This window comes from Ceratotherium simum, chromosome 26 (genome assembly GCF_057802395.1).
Source record: "Ceratotherium simum simum isolate JZ-2026a chromosome 26, ASM5780239v1, whole genome shotgun sequence".
NCBI classification, from domain to species: Eukaryota; Metazoa; Chordata; class Mammalia; order Perissodactyla; family Rhinocerotidae; genus Ceratotherium; species Ceratotherium simum.
The window spans coordinates 10118631-10135966 of NC_141925.1; positions in this window are offsets into that span (position 1 = coordinate 10118631).

Sequence of the window (17336 nt, forward strand, 5' to 3'; positions counted from 1 at the left end):
GATGATCAAGATCAAGTGGAGGGAAGGCTCCCTCTCAAGTACCATCTGCTTTGTACCAGTGTTTCCCAGTCACCCCTGGGTTTCAAAAATCTTGAAAGCACAATTTTCCAGATTCTTTCACGGAGGACCAGCTTTCCACAAGCACCTCAGGGGCATTTAATACCAGTGAACATGGGGGAGACAACGCTTTAGATCATTCACTCTATGCTTCTTTACTCACAGCTTCATAGAGCTATAAATGAGGCACAAAAACAGCACAGATTGAAAATGTGCACTTCAATGAGTTTTGACATGTGTATATACCTGTGAAAGCATCAGAACAATCAAGGTCATGAACACACCCATCACCCCAACAAGTTTGTGTCCCTTTGTAATCCACACCTTCCTCCCTCCCATCCACAGGCAGCCACTGATCTGCTTTCTACTGCTATTGGCTACTTTGCATTTTATATATATAGTACCATTCAGTATAGACTCTTTGTGTCTGGTTTCTTTCACTCAGCATAAGTATTCTAAGATTCATCCATGGTGTTTTTGCATCACTAATTTATTCCTTTGTTTTTTCAGTTTTTTTTGAGGTATAATTGACAAATAGAAATTGTATCTATTTAAGGTGTACAACGTGACGATTTGATATACTTTGTGAAATGATCGCCACAATCAAGCTAATTAACATATCAATTACCTCACCTCACAGTTACCATTTTCTTTTGGGTGTGGTGAGAACACTTAAGATCTATCCCCTTAGCAAATTTCATGTATATAAGAGAGTATCATTAACTGTAGTCACCATGCTGTACGTTAGACCTGCAGATGTTATTCATCTTGCAAAACTGAAACTTTGTGCTCTTTGACCAACATCTCCCTGTTTGCGCCTCCCCTCAACCCCTGGCAACCACCATTCTACTCTCTCCCTCTGAGTCTATTTTAGATTTCTCATATAAGCGAATTCATGCAGTATTTATCTTTCTGTGTCTGGCTTATTTTACTTAGCATAATGTCCTGCAGATTCATCCATGTTGTCACGAATGGCAGGATTTCCTTCTTTTTTGAGGCTGAATAATATTCCATTATATACATTTTCCTTATCCATTCATCTGTCAACAGACGTTTAGGTTGCCTCCATCTCTTGGCTATTGTGAATAATGCTGCAATGAACAGGGAAGTGCAGACATCTCTTTGAGATTCTGATTTCATTTCCCTGGAATATGTACCTGGAAGTGAGATTGCTGGATCATATGGTATTTAATTTTTTGAGGAATGAATTTGTTCCTTTTTGTGATGAGTACAGTATTCCACTGCTAGGTATATCACAGTTTGTTTACCCATTCACTCACTGATAGATATTTAGGTTGTTGCTCATTTAGGACCATTACAATTAATTACAGGAGATACAATAAATGAGAATTTACATTTTTCCTTTGGAAAAGAAATTTCATTAAGAAAAACTTGAAAAAAATATAGGGTAGTAAAATAGAAGAAAAAAACACACCCAACACATATGGAATAAAAGACTCTCAGAAAACAGACCCTCCTTATGTTTTTTCTGTGTATGGCTCCCTGCACTGTCTCTGTGTCTTCTAAAGTCCTCTGAGTTTGCAGATCATGGCAGAGGCACTCCTAAAAAGCCCTAGTTTCTCTTCCTTTATATTTCAGAATGAGGCACTCGAGGACTGTCAAGTAGGGCTTGTGGACTGGTGGGATTTCTAGAGTGAGTAGGTGGCATGTTAAGCCATCATTCTCATTGTAGCATCCCCAAATGTCGGTTGAGGAAGAAGGAAGGACTTTTCTTTGGCCAGGTACCTTACAAAAGAATCTTCCAAGACTAGCCAGAATTGAAAGCATGGCAGGACAGGAATGGGGAGTGCCGTTTTGATATTGAACCTAAAGTGAGTTCGCTCACCTGGCATGCAGCAAGCCAATCTCTGACACCCGGTGTAGTGGAAGAAAGTAGGAATTTTATTGCAAAGCGCTGAGCAAGGAGAAGGGGCAGCTCACGTTGTAATCCCGGACTCCCCAAAAAGTTACAAGCAAGAGTTTTTAAAGGGGAGATCAAAGGAGAGAAGCCGCGGTGGTCATGACCACAGGCATCGGGGGGAACGGTTGTGCAAGGGTCCAAGAAGACATTCTGGCCTCGAGTCAGTTGTTATCTTTATCCGTTCCTTATCGGTACGTTGGGACCAGGTGTCTTGGGTTCTGCAAAACCAGCTTTCTGTGTCATCTCGGAACCTGTGAGCAATTATACGATGGGAGCTGTGGCTTTGCAGGTCGGTGCCTTCATACCAGCTTGAGTTCCGCCTTGTGAGGCTGATTGCAGGGAGGAGAATGGTGAGATGGGGGAAATCGCAGGTGGGTGTCCTTTGTTGTCTATCTCCATGATGAATGGTGGATTTCAGCGCCAGGAAGCCAAGGAGTTGGGGTCTGGGGAGCCCCATCTTCTTGATATTCTCTAGATATCAGTTTCCCTGTAACAAAACTTCAAAGGACCTGTAACTAGCCAAAATGTTGGCATGAGGCCACCTGGGCTCTAACAATTTGTAACTTGCATTTGCCTTGTGAAATTCAGGGATACAAAGGTTAAAAAAAACAATATTTACATGTGAATGTAACTTAGAGAAGCAGGAAAAGGAGACATTTGCTTTTGGTTTTAACCCCATATGTGCTGGATTTAACGTAGGGGAACTGATATCAGGGCCGGCATCAGTTTGAGGTTAGCGATCATGATTTTAAAGATGGCCAGTCAACCTGAATGCATGATTTGCTCAGAGATATTTGCCTCTTTGATTTCATGTACCCAGGTGGTTTGTTTGAAATAAGTTTCTATGTGACCAGACATGTAAAATTATAGAGGGGTGAGAAGTTGCGGGTGTTTCCAGAGGGAGTACAAACAAAACAAGACAAAAGGCAAGGTGAGAAAGATCAGGGAAATTGACCAAGAAAGACAGGAGCTGTGTGGTGAGAGAATGGGGTCTGAAGGGATGTTCTGGGTCTCCCGGGGGGCAGTGATGGAGGTACAGGACACAACCATGGAAGTGGGTAACTGACAGCAGAGATAAGATGGGAACATAGCAGGTGAGGAGGGCTTTGAGCTGGGAACATACAGTCTTGGAAGGGTCACCTCTGTGCATGTTAAAATCTGTAGGAGTCGGTGTGAAGAGCCAGAGAGGCAGCAGGTAGATGATCAATGATGGTAGGAAGAGAGCAAGAAGGTTGGCAGCTGCAGAAATAGGTGGAGAAAACTGGTTTATCTGTCTTGTATTTGAGAGAGAAGGATTTCCCCAGGAAGAGAGTTCACAGAGGAAATAGAGAACAAGAACATTCCAAAATCAGATTGGCTTTTTAAAAAGCCAACATTTATTGCTTTTCAAATGCTCAAGAGACTTTAAAAAGGTCCAGAGGCCTAAAGATAGCCAGGTTTTGGATAAGATTATAGGCGGATGCTGGCAGTTGGGTTCTCCATTGCTGAAGCCTAAACTTTGACCTGCTCGATTCTATAGCGCCATGATTCTTCCACCTGGGGAGTGGTGAACTTCTTCGACTGCCAGTCTGCATCAAAGGTTACCACCCCAATAGCGATTAGAAAAACAGTAGCAGTAGCAATCATTGCCACTGCAAGGGAGAACGTTTTACGATCCAGGGAGAAAGCTGCCATAGCAATTCCAAAAATCAAAATTATTAATCCAGTAAAGAAGAAAAAGAATTGTTTGCAGTACCTAGATGGATACCTCTCTTGGATTATTCTCTGCAACCAGGACTGGTGACTATAAGCTTGAGATGCCCAGGTCATGATGAGTCTTATCTGCAGAGATAAGGGGAAAAAACATTAGGTTAAATAAATCTGGGAGTTGACTTCCAAGGAAGGTTGCTAGAAAATCAGGAATGATTAGTATATATTCTTTATTTACTTCAAATATTTCTTTCAATACTTATGAAATATTGAAACTGTCACACACACTTCTGGATCAGTTCCAGAGAGACCACTACTGAATTGGGTATACATGTAGTCCTGAGTTTTGCTAGCGGACCGGTGAAGACTCAGAATACACATTGCCTTTTACAGGAACATCAATATTTCTTGGTTGTATACTTAAGACTGTTGTAGTAATTGAGATACAGATGAAATGGAACACAAAGAGCTCCATTATTTGATTTAGACACAGATATAGTGGAATCCATGCTAAAATGCTAACAATCCATGCTAAACAAAATCCTTGTTCTGCCACTTCAGACAGGGCAGAAGAGGGAACTTTGAACTCCAACACAGGATCCGGTTTACACCTCCTCTGCCAGAGAGAGGCCCTGGGTGCAGTTTGACCTGTAAGAGGGAGGAAAGCTTCCAGGTGGTTCCCTCTGATGCTCTTGTCCTTGCCTGAGTGAACTGAAGGGGGAGTCTTGAGTTCACCAGACTTCAAAAGAGCCACTGGTGATGGGCAGGGTTAAGAAAAGAGCCACGAGGAAACTCTTGTCTTGGTTGGCATTTGAACGGACAGGTGGGCTCTCTGCTGTCTCAGGACCATGCAGGACTCACCTGCAGATGGACTTGGTCTAATTGATGTGGTTAAGAGCCACAATCTCAACTGCATCAAGGGAGTGACCCTTCCTCCTTATTATTATTTATTTTTTATTTTTCAGGCATATAACCCATTAACCAGCAAATCCTGGTGCTGGGTTTTTTTTTTTTTTTTTTTAATTTCAAGAAACATTTAAAAGGCAATGTACTACTTCAAGATTATAAAGTCTTATGATTTGATACCTACTTGTATTCATCTTAATCCATCAAAAATTTGTGTACATTATATGTGTGACTTTATTCAACCCCAAAAGGAATAGCCGAATTTTCCTATACCATTTATGAGATTATTCATCCCTTCCCCCTTATTTTTAATGTCACCTTTATCATATTAAATAATTATACATCTTGGTCAAGTTTGGAAACATTTTCTTTTACTTGTCCAGTGTTTTGCCATTTCCAGATCGTACTGATTTAGATCTCTTTTTGTGATCTGTTAGTGTTTCCCCAACAACTTGTCTCACAGACTTCTAGTATGCCCTCAACACAAACAGGGAAGCTGGAGTTTTACCGGATTACAGCAAAACAATTTCTTAGGAAGACGTTATATTTCCATCCTAGTAAGTCTTCCTCTTAGGAAAGACTCTCCACTTGCTGAGCTAAGCTTTATATTCTTCAGTATAGTTTTCTGCTTCTGTCCCATTTAATACTTTCATTTCTATTCAATTTATTTCTACATATAATATGTATACATATTCATATATGTACATTATTGGATTTTATCAATTCTATTTCTGATTATTAATTCTATTTCTAACTGATTTCTAAGAAAGGTACTGCTTTTGTGTGCCATTTCTTGTAGTTAGCAATTCTAATTTGTAGCAATAATTTTTAAATTCTCCAATTGAATCCTGGATTCTAGCTATACGGTCATATCTGCAAATAGTCATTTTTCCAGTAATTATAGTATTTCACTTTCCTGTTTTATTACATTGTCTAAAACAGTGGGCTTCGAGTGGACCCACATGTACCCTCCAGGGACACAAAGGTGGTTGGGGTGGTTTGTGGTCGCAGAGCTCCCTCAGGCTCCACCCCCTCAGCTGCCTGTGGTCTTTCCTGCGGCGGTTCTGCCTGCAGTCAGGGCATCCCTCTGGCCAGTGCCTTTCTCCCTCTTCACAGGAGAAAAACATCTCTCGTTCATATTTATCTTGTTATGGTGCACTGCACCAGGGTATTTAAAAAAACCTGGGGCAACAAAACAGAGGGACAATTCAAAATGTAGTCGACTGTTTTAAGAAAATGAATGGCTAACAGCTGAGTTACGAATAATTTTGCAAGTACAAGTTTCTCATTCTTTGCTGTTAGCAAAAACAAAAAATAACTGGAGGAATTGACGGAGTTGTCAGCTCAGGAAAACAACTCATAAATGATCGTTTTGTGATTTTTGCATGTAACATTGAAGAACTTCAAAGATCAATGACACTACAATGAGACCCCTTCCAGTCCCTTCTTCTTACGTATGTGAACAAGCTTTCTTTTGCGTTTGCCTGTGAAACCTAAGAGAATTGATGCTGAACCTCTTCTCATTCTAGAGGTAATAGTTCTCTATGCAAATATGCACTTCCAGAAAAAGAGCAAAGAAAAGGGTATACACATTCCATGACTAGAGATACAGTTAACAAAAGTTTTCTCTGCATGTGTAATAACAAATTTGTAATATGTTTCTCTCAGTCCATTTGGGCTGCTATAACTAAATACCACCGATTGGGTGACTTATAAACAACAGACATTTATTTCTCACAGTTCTGGAGGCTGGAAGTCTGAGATCAGGGTGCCAGCATGGACAGATGAGGGCCCTCTTCCAGGTCACAGACTTCTTGTGTCCTCACATGGGTAAGGGGCAAGGGAGCTCTGTGGGATCTCTTTTATAAGAGCACTAATCCCATTCATTAGAGCTCGGTCCTCATGACCTCATCACCTCCCAAAGGCCCCACTTCCTACTACTATCACCTCAGGGGGTAGGATTTCCACATATAAATTTGGGGGGCGGGGTGGGAGGACACAGTCAGACCATAGCAGTGTTGTTCAGATCACATGCGTACTAATTATAATTGTAACCCAGTTCAGAAGAAATTTTACACAGAGTATTATGGTCAGAAGAATTTTCCTTAAATCCAAGTTTACATATGTATACTTTTGTTATAGAGAACAATGACACGGGCGATCAAAAAAGACTTCACAGCATAACATGTTACATTAGGATACAATTCAAGAGAGACTGAATGGATGGAAGAACAGATTCAAGAAGAAAAAGAAATGAAGTCTCAGACTCTTACAGAAGAGTTTACGTGTATTTCAGATGGATGATGGTGGTGAAGATTCAAATTCAGGCATACTTTAAGAAGTAGTGTAACAGTTATTGTGAAGGTCCAGCATTTACGATATGCCAGAGAGTGCATTCTTTTTTTTGGTGTACATCATTATATTTCGATTTTCGTGTAGACTACGTCATGTTCACCACCCAAAGACATTCTTTGTGACTATTTTAACATGATGGAAACCTTTGGAAGTCAACTTAATATATAAGGAAGTATACAGTTGTCCCCCCAAATGTTATAATACATGAGATCAAAGAAATTGAAGAGTTCAGACACAGTGGAGAATAACACTGAAAACCACCTAGCTTAGTATATTGCCTTTAGTGGAAACGCTTTGGTAATTTTATCGTTTCTTATGTTCTTTGCTATTTGCTGATTCTCTTTTTTAGCATCAGCATTTCTGTTCTTTGAGAAATTGTAGTTAGAAATTGCTAGGGAATTTTGTCAAGTGCATTTTCAGCATTTGTTGGTAAATGTGAATTTCTGCTTTCCTTTATTAATGTGGTAAAATTCATTGACTTTCCTAATTTGGATCCGTCCTTGTTTTCCTGAAATAAACACTCATAGCCATCTTTAGCACATTAAACTGTAAAAGTAATTTTCTTAAGCAAGGGTAGTAGTCAGTTTTTATAGGAGAATGACCTTCCTTATGGGAGATGCAAGTTCAAGTATTTAGGCATGAAAGGCATAAATTCTGCCACTTACTCTCCCAAGATTCAGCAAACAATAATAATAGTGGTAATAATAATAAACAAATTATATAAACATATAGCAAAGTTACAAAGAAACTTTGTTGAGACTAAGGAGGGTAGGTGAGTGTTCATTGTATTTTAACGTTTTACACACTTGAAAATTGTGATTAAAGGTTTAAAAAAATAAGATTTTATTTTCTCGTTATGTTAGGAGCTTTAGTGTGTTCTTATATTTTTAAGTTAGACTATGCCCCAGTTTTGTCATGGGGATTTTAATGGGTGCTGGGGCTGGAGTAACATTACGCTTGTAAAAAGGTATTTTTGAAAAGCTTCCAGAGCTCAAAAAGATCAGTCACTCAGGCCATCCTTGAGAGGAGGTGTGAACACATTTCTCATATCTTCTAGAGTGATCTATCTGCTGCGTTTCTCTCACTTCTTGATTCAATTTTGGTAACTTTTCAGGAAAACAATCCCTTGAACATAAATTGTCAAGTATTTTGATATGAAGTTGAACATTACCTTTTTTATAATTCTTTTTACCTGACTATTATTGTATTGTTCATAAAATGCTCATTTTTTATTGTTTTGATAGAGTTGATCTACTTGTCGCCATTTCCAAGAACAAGCTTTTAGTTTTATCCATCAGGTGTGGTACCGTATTTGATTTCCAATTTAATTTAGGCTTTTCTTATTAAATTCCTTGTTTCCATTGGTTTTATTTATTTCTAGTTTCTTAGATTGAATGCACATTTTCAGTGGTGCAAAAAAGAAAGCATTTAAATTTTACTTAGAAAAATGAAATAGAGATGCCTTAGAGGAAAAAATCTCTTCAGTGGCATAAGACTTCATAGATAAACTTAGGGTAAATGATCGAAAGGAGAATATATTTTACACACATAGAAGATAGAGTTAATATTCCTCATAAACAAAGAACATCAACAAATTAAGAAGGAAAAGAAAAGAAAAACAGACAAAAGGCATAACAGGGAACTCACAGCTGAGGAATTGCAATGGTCAGTGGATCTAAAAAGACAGCCCTGACCTCAGCTAGTAACAAGAATGAGAGCACCTATCATGATTTCAAGCACACCACCACAGTTACATGCAAAAAATTGTAGATTCCTTTACCTGGAATTAAATGCATCTCTTGAACAAACAGAAAAGTCAAACTTCTTTCAAGACGAACTGCCAAGCACAGCTCCTTGCGTTTCTCTTATAAAGGTAGGATCTTGATTGATAATTGCAATAACGTGGATTCTCACGGAGAGCCGTTTTCACCCATCAGCTTAGCTTTCTCCCAATTAATCCAATTTTATAAGAGCCTAGATGCTGAGGGGCTGAGAAAACTCCTTAAAGGTGAGGCTGGTGGGAGACTTGTTCTGCAGTAGTTAAGGATTGTGCACCTGTGTAAAACAAAAGGCAATCATAGATTTGTTTTCCCCTGGCTGTTAATGAGTGGCTTTCTCATTTGGCTTCACCTGATGATGGTTTTGTCAAGATGAGGGAAGGCTCCTTTTCAGCTATCGCCCACTTCATACCACTGTTTCCCAACTTCCCTGAGCACGAGAATCCCCAGGTCCGTTATTGAAAGCACAATTCACCCAGAGCTTCATGGAGGACCCAGGAGCAGGACCAGGAGTGTGGACATTCCACAGCACCCAGGTGCTTCTTATTATCAGCAAAGATAGGGGAAACACTGCTTAAAATCATTCACCCTATGCTTCTTTTTTTTTTTAATTTTTATTTATTTATTTTTTCCCCCCAAAGCCCCAGTAGATAGTTGTATGTCATAGCTGCACATCCTTCTAGTTGCTGTATGTGGGACACGGCCTCAGCATGGCCAGAGAAGCGGTGCATGGCCAGAGAAGCGGTGCATCGGTGCGCGCACGGGATCCGGAGAAGCGATGCGTCGGTGCGCGCACGGGATCCGAACCCGGGCTGCCAGCAGCGGAGCGCGTGCACTTAACCGCTAAGCCACGGGGCCAGCCCCACCCTATGCTTCTTTATTCACAGTTTTATGGAGGTATAAATGAGGTACAAAAGCAGCACATATATATTTTGTGTGTGTGTGAGGAAGATCAGCCCTGAGCTAACATCCATGCTAATCCTCCTCTTTTTGCTGAGGAAGACTGTCGGCTCTGAGCTAACATCTATTGCCAATCCTCCTCCTTTTTTTCCCCAAAGCCCCAGTAGATAGTCGTATGTCCTAGTTGCACATCCTCCTAGTTGCTGTATGTGGGACGCGGCCTCAGCATGGCCTGACAAGCGGTGCGTCGGTGCGCACCCAGGATCTGAACCTGGGCCGCCAGCAGCAGAGCGCGCACACTTAACCGCTAAGCCACGGGGCCGGCCCAGCAGCACATATTTAAAAAGTGCAATTTGTTGAGTTTTGACATGTACAAACTTATAAAAGCAAGAGTCTAATTAAGATAAAAAACACATCCATCACATTTCCTTATGCTTCTTTGTAATCCATCCCTCCCTCCCTCCCATTCCCAGGCAACCATTGATCTGCTTTCTGTCTATAAACCAGTTTGCATTTTATAAACTAAACTAAAAACTAAACTAGAAACTAGAAACTCTATAAATGAGTTTGCATTTTATACAAATGGCATCATCTAGTATGTACTCTTCTGTGTTTGGTTTATTCACTCAGCGTAACTATTTTGAGATTCATTCATGTTGTTTTGAGTATCAATAGATTGTTTTTATGTTGAGTAGTATTCCACTACATGATAAATCATAGTTTATGCATTCCTTCTGTTGATGGATATTTAGGTTGTATGCAGTTGAGACTATTACAAATAATTTTAGATAATTAAAGAGATACAAGGAAGGAGAGATTACTTTTCCCTTTTAATTTGAAATTTTTCACTAGGAAAAGGTTGAATATTATAGATGACAATAACGAAGGAAAAAGAGACACCCTATACATATGGAGAAAAAGACTGTCAGAAAATACACCATCCTCATGTTTGGAAGGTGGGGATTTGGATATTATTTTCTTACAGATTTTCAGTCTCAAAATTGTAAGACACTTCAAACACATCTAAGGTATGTATCCATATTTCAATGGTGGAAAAGTCAAGACAGACTTTATAGCTGTTCTAAAAATGTAGCAAGCATGAGACATTGGCAGAATGGCTGGGTACCCACATAGCTAGCTCTCTCTCCTTGCTGCTGGACAGAGCAGAAAGTCTCCCTTTGGAAATGTACTTTCATGTCCTGTAACCTTTCACCAAGTCACGTGGATATTGACACATATAAATACATATGTATAGTAGCAATATTATTTTTTAACATTTGGTTTTTTGGATTACAAAGTCTTAGAGAAATTTAGAATATAAAAGAAATGCCCAAGTACAAGTGGGGCCATTAGTTATTCCACCTCCCAGAAACAATCACCAGTAATGATCATTTCCTATTGTGTTTATATCTTTTTCACATCAGTTTAGGGATGGCAAAATGTCTCATGGTCTTGTTCTGTTGTATCACGATTTTTTGAAATCCTCCACTGTTGGACATTGTTTTCAGTTTTTTCGCATTGTAAATGGTTCTCCTTGACTAGATCTCTTTACATTTATCACACAAAATCTTTTTGATTTTTAATTTCTGTCCTCATTTTTAATCTAAGTGCTCCTGTTTTTTTCTTACTGGTCCTTTATAACACCCTATTGCTATTTCAGTTATGCAGTATGTTCTCCTAAATGGCTGAAAATGTCAATTGCAAGTTGAAAGATTTTTTTTTTCTGTTTCCCTGCACTGTCTGTGTCCCAAGTCCTTTGAATTTGCAAATCATTGCAGAGGCATTCCTAAAGGGTCCTAGTTTCCGGCCTCTCCCCTCACATCTCAGAGTGAGGCACCCAAGAGCTGTTGGATAGGGCTTGTCGAAGGGTAGGATTACTAGGGTGAGTAGGTGGCATGTTGAGCCATTTTTTTCATTATGGGACCCCTTCATGTCACTCAGGGGAGAAAGAACAGGTTTTCTTTGGCCAGTCAACTTAGGAAAGATTCTTCCAACCCCATCCTGAACTGAAAGAGTGGGGACACATCAGAAAGGTGGGACAAGTGGGGATGCCCTTTGGTGAATGATCATGATTGAAAGGAAGCCAGTCAACTTTGAGTAATTTGCTCCAACATGTTCGCCTCCTTGGATTCATGTACACAGGTGGATAGTTTGGTTATATCAGGTTCATATGTCGCCAGACATGTACAGCTATAAGGGGAGGAAAAGTTGAAGGTAATTCCTAGGGAAAGTCCAAAAGATACAAGAAGAAAGGCGAGGCACTGTGGGAGAGTGAGGAGACCTCGGCATCCAAACGTTGGACAACTCCATCATATTGGAGAATTGTCAGGTCAAGGATGCCAGGGAGATTGACCAAGAGTGATAGGGACTGGGTAGTGAGAGAATGGGGTGTCTGAAGGGATGTTTGGGGACTCACAGGTAACAGTGATGAAAAGTTATAGGACAGGACCAGGGAATAGCAGAAATCAGATTGGGACATTGCAAGTGGGGAGGGCCCCAAACTGGGCACCTACGGTCTTGAGTGGGTCACCCCTGTGCACGTTAAAATCTGCAGGAGTCGGGGCTGGCTCGGTGGCATAGCAGTTAAGTGTGCGTGCTCCACTTCCGCCGCCCTGGGCTCTCGGGTTCGGATCCCGGGCGCACACCAGCATATCGCTTTTCAAGCCACGCTGTGGCGGCATCCCATATAAAGTGGAGGAAGATGGGCACAGATGTTAGCCCAGGGCCAGTCTTCCTCAGCAAAAAGAGGAGGATTGGCATCAGATATTAGCTCAGGGCTGATCTTCCTCACAAAAAAATAAATAAAATCTGCAGGAGTGGATGTGAAGAGCCAGAGGTAAAGGCAGCAGCTGGATCTTCAGTGATGATTGGAAGAGAGCAAGAAGGTTGGTCGTTGCCACAACAAGGAGGAAACTGGTCCATTCATCTGAACTTGAGAGAACAAGAGCTTCTGCAAGAAGGAAGGTTTCATAGAGGTAACAAGGAACGAGAACAATCCAAAATCAGATAAGCTTTTTTTGAAACCAGACTTTATTTCTATTTAAAACTGCTCAAGAGTCTTTAAAATGTCCAAAGTCCCAAGGACTAAGAGGTTTAAGATGATATTACAGTCAGGCGGTGACTGTTGGTTCCTCCATTTCTAAAGCTTCAGAAGGATCCTGGGCAATTCTATTCCTTGAAAATTTTTCTTGGATGAAAGCTGATATCCTGCTTGCTTCATACAAGTGCATCAGTCCAGTGAGGAGGAAAAACGCGATGCCAGTTACAGTCATTGTCATTTCGAGGGAGAAAAGTGTATGACCAGAGAACAAAACCATCAAAACATTGCCGAGTAACAATACCGTGACTGCAGCATAGAACAAATAGAAGCATATGCAGAATCTACGGGAAAACCCTTCTTGAATTATTCTTTGAAACCAGGTCCTCCAATTATTAGCTTGAAAAACTGGGTTCATGTTGAGTCTTAGCTGCAGGGAATAGAGAAGAAACAAGTGAAGGTCAGATGAATCAAAAGGCTGACTACGAAACTATCCTCACACATGCTGTGGCATTGCTTTTGGATGAAGTTTCCAATTCCATTTGCTGTAAGTTATCAAGTGTCCCAATGGTGTAATATAAAGGGCTAGTGACTAGGACAACCTGGGAGTTGACTTCCAAGGAAGGTTGCTAGAAAATCAGGGATGATTACTATGTATTTTTTATTTACTTTAGATATTTCTTTCAATAACCTTCATGAAGCTGTCACAGTCTTCTGGATCGTCTCCAGAGAGACCACTACTGCACTGGGTGTATCGTGTAGGCCTGAGGTCTGCTAGGGGACAGGTGAAGACTCAGAATACACATTGTCTTTTACGGAAATATCAATATTACGTTGTGGTATACTCAAGATTGTTGTACTAATTCAGATACAGATGAAATGGAACACAAAGCTAGAGCTGTTATTTGATTTAGACACAGACATAATGGAATCCATGCTAAAAGCAACATGCACTTCAGACAAGGCAGAACAGGGAACTTAGAACTACTGCACAGGGTCCTGTTTGCCCCTCCTCTGTTGGGGGGAGGGGGAGGAACTGGATCCAAAGTTTGACATGCAAAAGGGAAGAAAGCTTCCAGTTGGTTCTCACTGATGCCCTTGTCCTTGCCTGAGTGAACTGAAGGGAGCGTCTTGAGTTTACCAGACCTCAGAAGGGCCACTTGTGATGGGCAGGGTTAAGGAGAAAACCAATGGGGAACTCTTTTCTTGGTTGGTATTTTAGCAAACAGTGGGCTGCCTGCTGTCTCAGGACCATGCAGGGCCCATCTGAAGATGGACCTCGTTTCTAATTATGTGGTTAAGAGCTACAATGTCACCTGAATCCCCTTATTATTATCATTATTATTTATATATATTTTTTACAGGTATGTAGCCCATTTGACCAACAAATCCTGGTGTTGGCACATTTTGTTGCACTTTAAGAAACAACTAGTTAAGAGGCAATATCCTGCCTCAAGATTATAAGTCTTATGTTTTGATAACCATGTAATTCCTTTTAATCCATTGACAATTTTTGTACTTTACATGAAAAGGAACTCTATATTCCCCCCTAAATGAATAGCCACGTATTCCTCTACCATTTATGAAATATTTCATCCTCGCCCCTTATTCTGAAATGTCATCGCTATTATATTAAATAACTCTACACTCTTGGACGTGTTTTAACACACTGTCTCCCATTTGTCTAGTCACTTGCCAGTCCCGAATTGTACTGATTTAGATTATTCTGTTTTGTGATCTTGTTGGAAGTGTTCTCCATCAATTTGTCTTTCAGACTTCTGGCATTACCCTCAACACACTGAGAGAAGTGGGGGTTTATGACTGAAATTGTGACAAAACGATTTTTTAGGAAGACATATTTCATAATCCTAAGTCTTCCTTTTCCAGAAGGGCTCTAGACTAATCGAGTTCATCGTTCTATTCTTCATTACTTTTTATGTTCATTTCTTATTTGATGTTTATGTTTCTGCTCTTTTATTTCTATATATAACACACAATTATATAACAATTATATAGTGACATATTTTATATATATCATAATTGAGAATATTATCACTTCTATTTCTAACTGGTAGTAACTCCTATAAAGGAAAACTACTAAATTTGTATACTATTACTCATCACTAGCCATTTTAATTTGTTACACTAATTCTAAAACTCTTCAGTTGAATCCTAGATTTTCTAGGTATACAGTCATATCCACAAATAATCATTTTCCCAATAGTTTTACCATTTCATTTTCCTATTTAATTACATTATCTAGAACAGTGGGCTTCAAGTGGAGCCAAGCATACCCTCAAGGGGCGCAAAGACCGTGCAGGTGGTTTGTGTTCCGGGAGCTCCCTCAGGCTCCACACCCTCAGCTGCCTGTGGTCCTTCCTGCAGCTGCTCTGCCTGCAGTCAGAGCATCTCTTTGGCAGGTTCCCTTCTCCCTCTTCACAGAAGAAAAGCGTCTCTCTCATTCATCTTTATCTTGCTATGGTGCACTGCACCCAGGTATTAAAAAAAATCTGGGGCAACAAAATATAGGGACAATTCAAACTATAGGTGTCTGTCTTAAGAAAGTGAGTAACTAATTACTGGGGAACAAATAGTTTTACAAGTAGAAGTCACTTATTCTTTGCTGTTAACGAAAACTGGAGAAACTAATGCAGTTGTCAGCTCAGGAGAATAACTCAATAAAAGATCCTTATGTGATTTGTGTGTGTAACCTTGAAGGAGTTCAAAATATTGAGCAACATTGCTATACATTCCCATCTCTTTATGTGTGTGGGCAAGATTTCTTTTGTTTGTGAAAAATAAAAGCAAGAAGTGAAATTATGCTGAAATTGGTCTCATTCTAGCAGTAAGTGAGAATTCTCTACGCAAACTGCATTAAAAAGAAAAAAGAATATACGTTGCATAATTGGATATGAAACACTTCACAAAAGTTTCCTTTGCATGTTAATAACACAATTTTTATTAAGTTGTTTTGATCATATGTATACTAATTTTATTCGTAACTTAGTTCAGAAGAAATTTAACAGAACCTTATGGTCAGAAGAAATTTTTAAAATTTAAGTTTAAGTTTACGTATGTACTCTTACTGCAGAGAACTGTGGTATGTTGATCAAAAAAGATTTAAGGCATAACATATTACATTAGGATACACCTCTAGGCGGAGTCAATGGAATAAAAAACAAGTTAAAGAAGAAAAAGAAATGAAACAAAGTTTCAGACTGTTAATGAAGAGTCTGTGTGTATTTCAGATTATGGAGTTAAAGATTCAGATTCAATGCATACATTTAAAAGCGGTGTAGCGGGCCGGCTCTGTGGCTTAGCGGTTAAGTGCGCGCGCTCTGATGCTGGCGGCCTGGGTTCGGATCCCGGGCGCGCCCCAAGGCACCACTTCTCCGTCCAGCGCGAGGCCGAGTCCCACGTACAACAACTAGAAGGATGTGAACCTATGACATACAACTATCTGCTGGGGCTTTGGGGGGGAAAAAATGAATAAATAAAATCTTTAAAAGCGGTGTAGCAGTTACTTTGAAATATTATTTACAACGTATCTGATAGTGCATCCTTTGTGTCTATTTTAATTTATGATGAAATGCTTCAGAAGTCAACATTATATACAAGGAAATACAGAATTGTCCCCCCAAAATGCTATGGTCCATGGGATCAAAGAAATTGAAGATCTCAAACACAGTGGAGAATAAGAACACTGAAAACCATGCGCTGTATATATTGCATTTAGCAGAAACATTTTGACCATTTCTTATGCTTTTTGCAAATGCTGATTCTCTCTTGCATATTTAGAAAGCATTTCTATCCTTCCTTGACAGATTGTAATCAGAAATTTCTAGCGAATTTTGTCAAACACATTTTCAGTGTTTGTTGATAATATGACTCTCTGCTTTCCTTTATTAGTGCAATGACATTTGATGAGTTTCCCAATTTGGCTCCATCTTTCTGTTCCTGAAATAAACCCTCAGAGGCATCTTACTTATATTAAAACTGTACAGTAATTTTCCCACACCCGAGTGAGTTTTTGTAGGAGAATGCCCTCATCTGTATAAGGTGCAGGTTCATATATTTAAAGTGAAATGTCATGAAGTCCACAACTTATTCTCAAATGATTCCACAAATAATAATAATTTATATACGCATGTACCACAGTTATGACAAAATAATTTGTTGCGTCTAATCAGAGTATAGGTAAGGGTTCATTATGATTCTTTAAGCTTTTGTATATGAAAACTATTATGACTAATTTTTTTTAAAGATAGGATTTTATTCACCCCTGTTAGGAATTTTTACATGTATGTTTTTAAGTTAAACAAGGGGATTTTTATAGGTGCTGGGGCTGGGGTAAACCTACCTTTGCAAAATAATGGCAAAGCTTTCGAGCAGCTCAAAGGAATTGGCTTCTCAGGCCCTTCCTAGTTGGATGTGTGAGCAACTTTTTCAAATCTTCTAAGAGAGTGTTCTGAGTTTCTGTCCCTTGTAGATTTAATTTTGGTAACTTTCGTTTTCAAGAAAATCATCCATGTAGCCTAATATGTCAAGTGTATTGGTATGAAGTTGTTCACTATCTTTTTAATACTTCTTTTTTTCTGACAATATTTCTTGTCTCATTCATAATAAACTAATTTTTATTTGCTTGACAGGTTTTATCTATTTCCAAATAGATAAACAAAACTTTCCTTTTCCA